Raw genomic sequence first — 12,584 nt, 5'->3', positions numbered from 1 at the left:
GGATCTAAGATCTTTGAAAGAAACCCTATAGGCTTCTTCTTGTCTGCCCATTCCTGAGTCAGGACTCCCTGTGCTGTTTGTCCACTCACATCCACAAACAACTGGAATTCTTTATTCGTATCTGGTAGGGTTAGTACCGGGGCAGTCATAAGGACAATTTTTAATTTCTGAAAATTGGACTCATCCTGTTCAGTCCACTTTAGTCTATCAGTGTTTAATCTTTCATATAAAAACTTCACCTTTTCACTGTAAACCTCAATCCACTGCCTGCAGTATCCCAAGAGCCCCAGAATTTGTCTAATTTGCCTTTTTGTTTTTGGTGCAGGCAATGCGAGGATGCCTGCTACCCTCTCCGGGTCTAATTTTTTCTTCCCTTGAGATATCCAATGCCCAAGATATTTTATTTCAGGCTCTGTGAATTGCAGCTTGGATTTTGATACTTTCAAACCTTTCTTTCCTAGGAAGTTTAACAAGGCAATCGTGCTTTTTCTAACGCTTTCTTCAGTTGGTCCAGCTATTAGCAAATCATCTACATATTGCAAAAGCTTTGTATCGCCCTCTAAAGTAAATTGGGTTAATATTTGTTCTAAAGCTTGTCCAAACAGGTTCGGGGACTCCACAAACCCCTGGGGGAGGACCGTCCACCTTAGCTGTTGTTTGCGGTTTGTTTCTGGGTCCTCCCACTGAAATGCAAAATAATCTCTACTCCTCTCATCCAGAGGGCAAGTCCAGAAGGCATCTTTTAAATCAATCACACTATACCACACATCTTCTGGTGTGAGTCTATTTAGTAAAGTATAGGGGTTGGCCACCACCGGGAATCTAGTCCGGGTCCTAGCGTTTACCGCTCGTAGGTCCTGGACTAATCGGAAGCTACCATCCGTCTTCCTTACAGCCAGGATGTGGGTGTTGTGTTGGGACATGCAAGGCTCTAAAGTTCCCCCTTTTATGAGGTCATCAATTATTTGTTTCAACCCCCTTCTCCCTTCCATCGGGATGGGATATTGTTTGACTCTTATAGGGTCCTCGGAGTTCTCGATTTTTATTTTGATAGGTTTGATATCTAGCTTGCCTACCTCTCCTTTTGAATGCCATACTTTAGGGTTAATTCTCTCCTCATCCTTAGGAGTCAACCTAAATATTTTTACCACCAATTCAGAGTTTTTAATCAAGATATTAATTCTTAAAGCAACAATCATGTCCCTTCCCAGTAAATTGTAATCTGCTTCCTCTACTAATAGCAAATTCCCTAAGCAAATTTTATTTTCAGATTCTATTTCCACATCTTTTATTATAGGTACTTCAAAGGGGTCTCCCTTTGCACCGATTACAAAAACTTTTTCTCTGCTTGCCACACATCCGTATGGTAATTTCTGCAGAGTACTTCTCTCTGCCCCAGTATCTACAAGAAAACTTACCACTTGTCGTTGGGGTCCCACTTTTAACTTTATCAAGGGCTCCTTGGATGTTCTGGTCCCCAAATTAAAGAGCCCCTGACACCCCTAGTCTTCCTGAAAAATTTTCTCATCTTTTAATTTTTGTTTACAATTTCGCTGAATGTGTCCTACCTTTTTACAGTAGTAGCATTCAGGGGGTTCTTTCCATGGGGCCGGGGCTGCCCGGTGAGAACCTCGACCTTTCTCGGGTAGTGATTTAAACTTACCCTGCATCTGTTCTTGTTTCTGGACCTCTTTTACCGCTGTTACTAAAATTCTAGCTTGCGATTTCTGCTTCTCATCTTCTCTTCTCATGTACACTTTTTGAGCTTCCCTTAGGAGCTCCTGAAGACTTTTATCTTGCCACCCCTCAATCTTTTCTAATTTCCTCCTAATATCTTCCCAAGATTTAGCAACAAATTGTGTTTTTAAACCGACCCTCCCCCATAGGAGAGTTCGGGTCAGTCCCAGAATAAATCTGTAAACTTCGCCGTAACCTCTCGATCCACTCAGTGGGTGGTTCCTCCTTTCCTTGACACTCTTTAAAAACTTTGCTAATGTTCTGGCCCCTAGGGACCGCTTCTCTTATACCTTGTATAATCATGCTCCTTAAATCCATCATGTTCCGTCTGCCTTCCTCCGTCTGTGCATTCCAGCTCGGGCTTGCGCTAGGCCATTTCTGGTTACCTGGCATCCCCTGTGGATTGCGTCTGTCCCAGTCTCTGATCCCGGCTTGTTTAATCATTTCCCTTTCCTCCGGATTAAACAGTGATCTCAGGATTGCCATAAGATCGTCAAAGGTATAAATGCTACTCCCTAAAAATTCATCTAACCTCTCAGCCACTCCGAGAGGGTCATCTAACAACCGCCCCATCTCTTTTTTAAATGCTCTTACATCTCCAGAGTTAAGGGGGACATTCACAAAACCGATCACTCCCGGGGCCGTCGGTACTTCCCTAAGAGGGAACAACTGGTGCCCCTCTTCACTCTCTCCCCATTCATTATCTATCATTCTTGCTCTTAAACGGGTTCTACTTGCGGGAGGGGAATTGGTGATTGTGTGTTGTCTCCCTGTTATTAATTGTGGGAATTCTGCCGCCACCCGGTTGAAGGGAGGAGTCCCCTCCATTGTATGGGAGGGTCCCGGTGGCGGCTGGACCGGCAGGGACGGATAGGGTGTTCCCCAGCCTTGCGCAGAAAAAACCTCCGAGGAGGTTGCTGCGGTTACGGTGTTTACAGGCGGGGAAAGGGGAAGGGCTGCCGACCTTGCTGCTGGCCCCGACTCTCCCGCTTGAGACATACGTATCTCAGTGGGTTGGTCTCGGGGGCCCAAGGGTGCTGTGGGTACTACTTGATCTGCAGAGGAAGGTCCCGCTGGTCCTCGATACGGGGGTGGTAAGTGATCGAGGGGTTCCCAGGACTCAGTTTTCGACTCACGTTTTTCTTTTTGCTTTATTGGAAATAGCCCTACTCTGACATTTACCCAGAGCTTAGCGTATTCCTTCTCCTCAGGATCTGAGGGGACTTTGTTCTCCACATAGGAGAACAACTTGTTACACGTCCATTTTTCAAATGTGCCTAACACTGGCCAATTGAGGTGACTTCTCAACTCCTGTCCTCCCCAAACCTCCATACAATAATGTATTAATTTTTCCTTTGATTTCCCCTTCCTCTGGGGACAATCTTCCCAGTGTTTTAGCATCCACCCCAAGGGACTTTCCAGTGGGATGTCTGGTGATTCCTCCCCCTGATCGGAGGAATCTTTTCCTGTGCTTCTTCTTTGAAGCTTACTCTTTTTCTGCCCCATACTTCGCAAATATATTTTCTTACCTGTCTTCGACTTCTCCGTGAGTCGGTATCAGTTTCTGCGTTGTGTACTTACTCTAGGAATCAAAATTTTGCCGATACCCTTCAGCGAGCTGAGCTGAGGTTTCTTGTAATCGGTACTTTTGATTCTTCCCTGGACCTCTCCCTGGGTCCGTTACTAAGAGGGTTTACCAGCCTCGAGCTCGACAAGACGTCCCTTCCCCTCTTAGTACCTTGCGATCAGTTCCCGAGACACCCTTTGGTCTCAGGTTTTACGAGTGTGTGTCGAGGGAAAAAAAAAAAAACTTTCACTCTGTATCGCTTCCTTCGCGGCCGGCCAATTCCCTCGCGGGAGGATGGAAACGCGACCTTGAAGTCCGCACTCGCTTCGTGATCAGATCACGTCTCACACACTCGCCCGATCGCCCGCTCAACCAGCAGTACTTACAGCTATTTTCCTGCGTGGGTGTCCTTGTGCGCACTAGACGTTTTACGAGCAAAGTAAGCCGCGGCTTCCCGAAGGCTCCGTGCCTTCCGAGCTCTCCGATCCGGATTTATCCTTTTTATTGTGGTTTTTACCTCCGCCTAAATTTGGTTCGGATATCGGAATGAACTACGGGGGTTCTCAACTCACCAGGCCGCCAAAATCAGCGGGGGTACCCGTCCTGGGCAGCGAGATTCCCCGCAGTTTTTCCGATCCGAGTCACGGCACCAATCTGTTATAAATGCAAAGTCAGATTTGGGTTAAATAAGAACAATTTATTATGAAACAATTTCTATAAAAAATAAACAATGAGGGAAAACCACAATAAAACAAACAGCGCAGCGCTGGGTGGACAGGGGTCTATACCCAAAGGTATAGGTGTTCCCAAATCCACGAAGGAGGGTAGACTGTCCGGGGTTTTTATAGGGATTTTTAGCCTTGAGGCCAAATTCCAGGCAGGCACCATTCATCAACAGTCCTTGATTGTCGTATGAATTGATTTCCTGGCGTTGGAGAATAGAGTCGAATGGACGTCCGGACCGAGTCTCCTCATATGTAAAGAAGTTCTGAGTGGTTCTTGATTTCATTGTGGTTCAGGCCATCTGGATGGGATGGCTGGATCCGGGTTGGAGCCGATGGATATTTCGGCTGGATTTTTCCTTTTGTTTACCTGATGGCTTCCCCCAACGGTAGCCTGCAAGGCGGGGTGTTCAGGTCCGGTGATGAATATCTCGTCGGAGCCTCTCCGTGTTGGCTTGATGTTTCGTGTCCTGTCTATTCTTCCCCGTTGATGGTCACCGAGCCTGTCCTTGTCAGTTTGATGGGCCGTGTCCTGTCTATTCTTTTTCGTTGATGGGCGCCGGCTAGGATCGTTATCCTTTGAGTGGGAATTCGTGGCTAGATCTGGGAAGGGCTTGTGTGTCATACTGTACTTTATATTTTATATCATTATTGTTATATACATTTATTTAGATTTCTACGAATTTTTACAAGTTCATTTCTCACAATTATTCTTGCTGGTCAGCATTTTTCTGGAGTTTGGTTTTGTTATAAATGCAAAGGCAAATTTGGGTTAAATAAAAGAACAATTTATTATAAAACAATTTTTATAAAAAAATAAACAATGAGGAAAAACCACAATAAAACAAACAGCGCAGCGCTGGGTGGACAGGGGTCTATACCCAAAGGTATAGGTGTTCCCAAATCCACGAAGGAGGGTAGACTGTCTGGGGTTTTTATAGGGATTTTGTGTCCTGAGGCTAAATTCCAGGTAGGCACCATTCACCAAGGGTCCTTGATTGTTGGATGAATTGATTTCCTGGCATTGGAGAATAGAGTCAAATAGACGTCCGGGCAGAGTCTCCTCATATGTAAAGAAGTTCTGAGTGTTCTTTGATTTCATTTTCGGTTTGGGCTCTCAGAGTGAAGTATCCAAGTCCGGTGTGGAGTCGACAGATATCTCGGCTGGGCTTCCACTTATTGTCTGGCCTGTTTGCATCTTCAGTTGGGGTTTGCAGGGAGGGGTGCCCAGGTGCGGTGTGGGGTCGATAGCCATCTCGGCCTGGCTCCTTTCTTTGTTTAGCTTAACCGTTCGTGTCCTGCTTTTTCTTTCAGGCTGATGAACGTCGCCTAGGGTCGTTACCGCCTGAATGGGTAGTTACTGCTGGGTTTGGGGAAATTCTTCGGCCACACTATATTTTATATACTTTTTACATTGTTACAAATCTAGTTATATCCTTATTTATTCTTTCACGAATTTTTATCCAAGGTTACATTTATCACAGTTTCCTTTCTTTTTGCAAATGGTCAGGGCAGATAACAGTCCGAGGCCAGTCATCCTTCTCTTGAGGACCGCTGGGCTTCATATCTTCCGCTGATAACAGTTTGGCCTCTATTGTTCTCTTGATAAGAGTTTGGGCTCCACTGTCCTTGCCCTCTGGGGTTTCCTTGCCTTGTACCTAGGAAATTCTTTTAAGCTTAAGACTTATTAGCAAGAAAAAAGTACATACATAGCTAAAAGGTATTTAACATATAATATTCATCTGCGAAAGCCAATATCACAATACAAATTTATAACAGTTACATAAACTTAGTTATAGGCTCCCTATATCAAAAGAGGTGACCGGAGAGGCGCAGCCAGAGAGCTGTTACAACCAGACCTGCAAAAGAAGCAGCCATAGTTGTGAGAGAAAAACAGCCTGGAGCTGTTAAGGAACGAAGCCAGAAAGCAGCCCACAAGCCGGAGAGCTACAGCCTAGAGAGCTGTGTGAAGGAGATATCCAAAAGAGTTACCGACAGCCCAGGAGCTGTGACCATCTGGAAGAGAACAAAAAAGGGTATGCCATTGTTATAAATACATATTATAATATTGGCTTTTCACAAGTATTAAGACAAATATATGTATAATTTTAGAATGACTTTGCTGTGTGAATGTAGTTTTTTTTTTCTCCTGCTATTAGTAAAAATTTAGACATAAATGGTAATAGTTGATATAGTATGGTTGAATTGCCTGCTGGTTAGGATAACCTCCAGTGAACAAATGATGGGGACATGGCTGATATCAACACTCACTGTAGAGAAACATTTTAATAGAGCAAAAGCATGATATTTTAGTAAAAGCCTGTCTGCACAACCCAGCTTTCAATCCAGGCAACAATTCTAAGGGCAGTGTCCTTGAAACTCTCCTGGAACAGAGAGAATAAAGGAAAAAACAGTGGCATTGAGTATAAGGAAAAGAATGTTAAACAATATGTATTAACCAATAGTACCTTGTTAAGCTACGCAAACCCTGTAGGACCCTATAAAAGTGTGCTAAAGATAGAAATAAATGATGTTCGCTATACCTCTATGAGGACACTGTGAATAGTCTGAGCGGTTTTCCATTATACTGATCCTTCTACGAAGGGGAAAGATAAAGTAAAAATGATCCAATTTTGCATGAAGGAATGGGTAAAAAAGGAAATCAGACCTGATCATGTTTACTGGCCAAGATATGGGTCTTTTGAAGCTTGGATTTATCAGGCTTTGAATCTGTTTGAATTCAAAAGAGCCATTTGATCCTGAAGTGCGGAATAAAAGGAACCCTATAACTCGCATAGTAGTTATAAGAGCAGGTATGAATTTATTCAGCGCTGAGGTGCATGGGGATATCTCCTCCAAAAAGCATGCGCACCTTTTTGATTTGGTTTTCCCTTTTTATCCTTTATAGACTAGGTTAACACGATACGCCTAATACATATTCATTTCCTAACCTTGCCTGTCTTCACTTCATATTACAATTAGCCCCGTGCCCCTTTCAGTCTTTTGGCCGCTTTTTTGGGACTTCAAATCCGTTTCTTCCGGCTTAGGGTCCGAGGAATCTCCTTTATCCCGTGGTGTCTTTGTCTTTGCATTTTGTTTGTGTATTCCAGCTCCTTATCTCATCTTGCAGTCTGACTTTTTCCTGTTCTTGTGGATTAGGGTGTCAGGGTCTGGGTTTTGTCAGACACCCCTTTTAGTCAAGCATTTCTTCTTAATTCTTAATTTCTCTATTTCAGTCCCCCCTTTTCTAGAAAATCAGTAAATTCTTTTACTTAGCAATACTAATGCCTTTTATTTTTCAGTCTACTTTTACAGCTTGCTCTCCTCGGTATGTATCCCTCATTGCATTACCATATGCTGCTGCTAGGGAAGTCAGTACTGCTATCTGTTTTAACATCCTCCAGTTCCAAACAAGCATTGCAATCGATAGCACCAGACTTACACCTACTAATGACAGTATTATAATGATAGGGTGGCAAAGTGTGTTCAAAATTCCAGTTGCAGTTGGTGACCATCCAAAGAGTGCATCCCACCAGTGATGATTTGTGTCTTGGTTTACTCTTTGTAATACTTTGGTTATTTCCTTTGTATCATGATAGACAGTAATCAGAGTCTTTTGCCCGTTTTCCTGGATCTCTTTCAGTATTTTTGCCAAATCTTGGTGGTTCATTAGTTGTTTTACTAATGTCAGGTTCATTCCAATGGGTGTAGGTGATAATTTATGGTATATTGTATAGTTAGATCTTATCAACTGGTGGGATGTAACCGGTGCTGAATATAAAAAAATCACACCCTACAATTTTAACAAAATTACAAATACAAAAGTTAGAATGGTTCTTAATAGGCAAATTTACATTGTTATCATATATTTCTACAGAAACACACACAATTCTTAGACATACACAGCCTAGGCCAATATATACAAGCACACTCTTCTGACTAGTATCAGGATGAATCTCAAAGTGGCAGATGCTTTGCTCAGTGTCTAAACATATGTCTTGTGCATCAATCATGTTAGCCTCACAGATAAACCCTTGTTGTTCCCGGGTAACACAAGATTCCAAATTCACAGTTTGCCACCCCCCATTCATCAACCAGGCCCATGCTCTATGCTCCAAGGGGTAGAGAACTGCCCCTTCATGATTCAGTCCTAATGCAATAATAGGGTGGATATTGTAAATTGTGGCACTACATATAGTCAGCACAAAGGCAGTAGCTATTTCGGTGGTAGGGTCATAAGTAAAATTTACCAGAGTCCATCAAGACTGAAGTTTTCTTTCTAAATTATTTTCATTGTCCCAGACAATTTTCCTAATTTCAATTGGAAAAGCACCTTCACTTACTCCTCTTATTACTGAAGCCACTATTGATTGCATCCATAATTGTGCCTGTATGCAGCTAAGGGCTAATGACACATTATTTTGGGCAATATTTAGTGCTTTTATTATTAGCTTGTGGTCTTGGTCCCCAGCCTCTTTCCACCTTGGTAATATTTTAGAAACTTCTCATTGGTTAGTTCCTAGTGCTAATAAAGAGGATTGTAGGGGCTGTTTTAGTTTCGTCAAATCACTTGTTGCAGCAGCTAATTTATTCATTAATATTTCTGAATCAATTCCATTTAATACTCCTAACCCTGTTCCTAATATTCCAGTTAAGTCTCTTCTCATTCTGCCCCTGAAGTGTATCTGCTTTTGTAACCATGTTGCCCAGGCCTCAGATGATGTCTTTAGGAAAGAGGAGCAGGCTGGCTGAATCTCAGAGATGTTAGTTTGCATTAGTAATTCAATACGCTTGAGAGACCACTCTGGATTAAATAACAGCTGTTGTTGTCTTGTATTCCTTATTACATATGGACCAACTTCATAAATTTTAGGTTCAATCTTAGGTTTAACTTTAGATGGTGTGGTTTGAGCTTGGGTTACAGTTGATTTGGTCGTTGCAATAGGCATGGCTTTTATTCTAAATTTGAATGTTAGCCCTTTATCCCCACGACCCCAGAAGCAGACCACATCCACTGTTTGTACTAATGTAAAATTATACCAACAATCTAATTTACTTAAACGGTCACAAACTTCCCAGTGCTTGCCCGTAGGAGAAGCTGAAACACTAATTTGAACTGCCTTTTCATAGTTCCATGAATCCCATTAATCATCCGGCATCTGTTGAGGGTTAGGTGTCCTTTTTTTTTGTTTTTGTTTGTTTTGTCGTTCTGGCCTGCCCGGGGAATTTTTACCCATTATGTGCTGGGGCAACCTAACTACCGGTACTTAGGGGTGATTGACAACGGACAAAGAGTAGCCGGGCCCAGGGGGGGGGAAAGGGGGCAGAAAAGGAGGGTGGGGACAGTTTTTTAGCTGGTTTTTCTCCGGCTTCGGGGAAGGACGTTCGTGTGCTGGGTCGCGGAGCGGCTGCGGTGGAGAGAAGGGATTTTCGCCATCACCCAGACGGAGCAGTTGCTTCTTCTCCTTCTCCCCTCTTGGTTGGTGGCCTCGCACCCCCTGTCCTGCTGGAACGTGTGGCAGTGCCAGGCACCGCCGCGGAGCTGCTGATACACCTCATCCACCGGCCCAGGATCTCAGCTCATCCCTGCTGATACACCTCATCCACCGGCCCAGGATCTCAGCTCATCCCTGCTGATACACCTCATCCACCGGCCCAGGATCTCAGCTCATCCCTGCTGTTCCAGCCGACTGTTCCCCGGAGCCCTGCAGGAGCACCGGGACTGACTGCCCGAGGGGTTTGTGAAAAACTAAACCTCTCCTCCACCCCATCTCAGCTGAGAGAGCTGTCCCGGGGTCCCTGGTTCTGTGTTCTTGTTATTGCTGTAGTTATTGTTTGTTTGTTTGCCTGGTTATACTAGTAAAGAACTGTTATTCCTATCCCCAGATCTCTGCCTGAAAGCCCCTTGATTTCAAATTTATAATAATTCGGAGGGAGGGGGTCTACATTCTTTCACCCCAAGGGAGGCTCCTGCTCTCCCTAGCAGACACCTGTCTTCTAGAACCAAGACAGCATCCTACCCTGATTACTTCTCCGATAGTCCCTTGAAGGGTCCATAACCTTTGTTTTTGCCATTCTCACTTTTTATATATCTGGTTTTCATGCATAACTACAGTTGATAGGTTTAAATCTCTTATATCAGAGTGTTTTCCCATGAATCCAGTGGATTGAATGAAAGCTTGGGACCAAGGCCTTTCAGCATTTTTCTGGCTAGAGGTGCTTTCCAATTCTTGAATTACACTTGTGGTTACAAGTAAAACAAACAGACTGACTTTATTGACTAGGTTTTTGCAAGCTAAATCATGGAATGCTCCCAACTGCAATGTACTCATTTTGCTCAAGTAAGTTTTAGTTTCAGTTCATTGTCACTCAGTGTTACTTTCCAAGGGGCTTCTGGAGCCTTCTTCACTCGAGAATGGTGAATCCAGGCGCTCTGTTCCTTGATCTTAACTGCAGTGAAGGTGGTGAGGATCACCTGGAACGGTCCTTCCCACTGTGGTTCTAAAGTTTTTTCTGTAAGAGACTTAACATACACATAATCTCCAGGCTGTATGTCATGCACTGGCCCATCCAGCCCTCTGCTCCGGGTTCCAGCCGCATGTTTCTCAATTGCTTTGAGCTGTTTGCCTAGGGCTATCATATAGGCAATCAGCCTCTCCTCCCCCACTTGGGTAGACAATCCCTTTTGCACACCATATGGTCTCCCATAAAGCATTTCAAAGGTACTTAGTTTTTCTTTGGCTCTGGGCTTGGTTCGAATCCGCATCAATGCCAGTGGGAGAGTTTGGGGCCAAGGTAAATTAGCTTCTTGTCCCAGCCTCACAATTTGCTGTTTAATTAAATGATTCATTTTTTCTACTTGGCCACTTGACTGGGGGCGATAAAGGGTACGGAGCTCCCAATCTATCCCCAGATGTCGACTGATTTGTTGTACTATTTTTGAGATAAAATGTGGCCCCCTATCTGAAGATAATGTGGCTGGAACCCCAAAGCATGGTATTATCTCTTGTAACGATACTTTGGTTACCTCCCGGGCTTTGGCAGTCCTGGTGGGAAAAGCCTCTGGCCACCCTGAAAAGGTATCTGTTAAAACTAACAAATATCGATAGCCCCCTTTTCTTGGGAGTTCTGAAAAGTCAATTTGCCATTGTTGTCCAGGCCCATGGCCTTTTCCAATTTGACCGAGTTTTGGTTTGGGGGTATTCCTAGGTTTAGTCTGGAGGCAAATGTCACACTGCCGAGTTACCTGAATGACAGTAGAGTATAAATTTCTGGCAGTAATCTTTTCAATTAGATAGCTATACAGGGCATCTATTCCCCAGTGTGTTTTCTGGTGCTCTTCTCTTACTAGTGACCATAACAAATGAGAAGGGATGACTATTGTCCCTTCTGCAGTAATAGCCCATCCCTCTTGGTTATATTTTCCCCCTTGATCTTGAATTAGTTTTCTATCTTTTTTAGTATATACTGGCTTACCTTCAGGGGAGATCTGTCCATCAGGAATTAAGGCTCCCTCAATCGTTATCTCACCTTTTACTGCTTCTTTTGCCTCTCTGTCCGCCAGCTTGTTCTCTTCCTCCAATTCTGAGCTCACCTTCTGGTGTGCCTTAATGTGCATAATTGCTACCTGCTCAGGTAGCTGGATTGCTTCCAGTAGCCGCAGTATCTCCTTCGCATGTTTGATGTTTTTCACTTGTGAGTTTAACAGTCCTCTTTCTTTCCAGATGGCCCCATGTGTGTGTACAACCCCAAATGCATATCTCGAGTCTGTATAGATGTTTATTTTCCTTATCTTTGCAATCTCCAGGGCATGGGTTAGAGCGATGATCTCTGCCTTTTGTGCAGAGGTATCTGTTGGCAAGGGTCCAGATTCTATTACCTCTTTGCAGGTGGTAACTGCATACTCGGCATGTCGCTTTCCACTGATGATGTAGCTGCTCCCATCAGTGAACCAGGTTTCTGCATCATCCAGCGGGGTGTCTTTCAGGTCTGGGCAGCTGGAGTAGGAAGCTTCGATGGTCTCCAGGCAGTCGTGGTGCACCGGCTCCCCTTGATTCCCACTGAGAAAAGAAGCTGGGTTGATAATGTTAGTTACAACTATCTCTACATCATCTTGTTTTACCATGATGGCTTGGTATTTCAGGAACCTTTGTGGGGAAAGCCAGTGCCTGCCCTTTACTTCTAGGACTGCAGACACTGTGTGAGACACCAATACAGTCATCTTCTGGCCCAGGGTGAATTTGTGTGCTTCCTGAATATTCAGCACCACTGCAGCAACAGCTCTAAGGCATCCTGGCCATCCCTTGGCTGTTGCATCTAGTTGTTTGGAGAAGTAAGCAACTGCTCTTCGGTATGGACCCAAGTCCTGGGCCAGTATTCCCAGGGCAATTCCCTGCTTCTCATGGGAAAACAGGAAGAACGGTTTACTTACATCCGGGAGTCCAAGCGCTGGAGCCGACATTAGGGCATTCTTCAGCTGGTGGAAGGCTTGTGTGGCCTCTTTTGTCCACTGGAGTTCTCTGTTCCTGCTTGTAATGAGCGCATGCAGAGGTTTCACA

At 44.2% G+C, this 12,584-nt stretch overlaps 1 pseudogene; it reads right to left on the bottom strand.

The window, feature by feature from the left end:
• Nucleotides 1-7,324: 7,324 nt before the first annotated feature.
• Nucleotides 7,325-8,693, bottom strand: LOC148183291 (uncharacterized; annotated as a pseudogene).
• Nucleotides 8,694-12,584: the final 3,891 nt, after the last annotated feature.

The sequence above is a fragment of the Pseudopodoces humilis genome, chromosome 12 (assembly GCF_049639895.1).
Source record: "Pseudopodoces humilis isolate 2021_Gansu_Grassland_sample_001 chromosome 12, ASM4963989v1, whole genome shotgun sequence".
Taxonomy (NCBI): domain Eukaryota; kingdom Metazoa; phylum Chordata; class Aves; order Passeriformes; family Paridae; genus Pseudopodoces; species Pseudopodoces humilis.
The sequence above is the reverse complement of the archived record's forward strand: the minus strand, read 5'-3'. Positions and strand labels throughout refer to the sequence as shown.